A 1,120-nucleotide genomic window follows, 5' to 3' on the forward strand; every position below is an offset into this window, starting at 1 on the left:
GCTGGGGGATTGAACCACAGTCCCTGTGCTTTGCTAAGCTTGTTCTAAGTAGATGCTTCAGACCACTGAGCCATCTCAGCAGCCCGATGTGGTGTTTTTATACAATGGAGTGTTAATCATCTACAAAGAAAAGTAAACTCAAAGTCTTCATATATAAGTGGATGCAACTTATATAAGTGGTGAAACAAACCAGACCTACATGTGTAAATGTCTTTTTTCTCCCAAGTATAAAAACTCAAAAGAAGAAATAAAATTGAAAGGTATAATACAGTTAAATGGAAAGTGAGAATTTAAGGTTTAAACAACACAAAGAGGGGCCAAGGAGATATCTCAGTAGAACACATGCTTGCCTGGCAAGTGCAGGGTCCTGAGTTCAATCTCTAGTACTGCAAAACAAAACAAACAAACAAACAAAAAAAAAACACAGAGAAAGGAGAAAAGTTATAAAATATGGTAGGGGTAAAACCATACATTTATTTAAACAACATGGTTAAAACATTGGTGAGAGGCTGGGGAGATGGCTCAATGGAATAAGCGCTTCTCTGGCAAGTGCAAGGGTCTGAGTTCAATGCCCGGTTCCACAAAAAAAAAAAAAAAAAAAAAGACATTGGTGAAATACCTGTCATTTTGGTCATCTAAATACATATTGCTTCTATCATCATACCAATTATTACAGTACTCTGTTTAAAGTATTTTTTTAAAAAAGATAAAAGAAAAAAGAGACAAGAAAAAAAGTCATAAGATTGTCTGACTACCATTTTGTATATGAGTTCATTTCTTTTCTTTTAAATAATGTCCTTTATTTTATTTTATTTATTTTTGTGTCCAACTCAGCCCACCCGGGGAGCAAGGCTGGCGCAGCATGTGGTGCTGGGGATGGAACCGCAGTCCCTAGGCTTACCTAAGCTTGCCTAAGCTTGCCTAAGCAGGTGCTTCAGACCACTGAACTATCCTGCTGGCCCCAATGGGTTCATTTCTAATGTCTGTGTAAAAATGTATAATTGGGTTTGGTTGGGTTTTTTTTTTTTTTGTTTTGTTTTTTAATTTTTATTTATTTATTTGTGTGTTTGTGTGTGTGTGTGGCCTGCTCAGCCCACCAGGGGGCGGGGCTGGCTGGCAT

The sequence above is a fragment of the Octodon degus genome, unplaced genomic scaffold (assembly GCF_000260255.1).
Source record: "Octodon degus isolate 3935 unplaced genomic scaffold, OctDeg1.0 scaffold00210, whole genome shotgun sequence".
In the NCBI taxonomy this organism is placed as follows: domain Eukaryota; kingdom Metazoa; phylum Chordata; class Mammalia; order Rodentia; family Octodontidae; genus Octodon; species Octodon degus.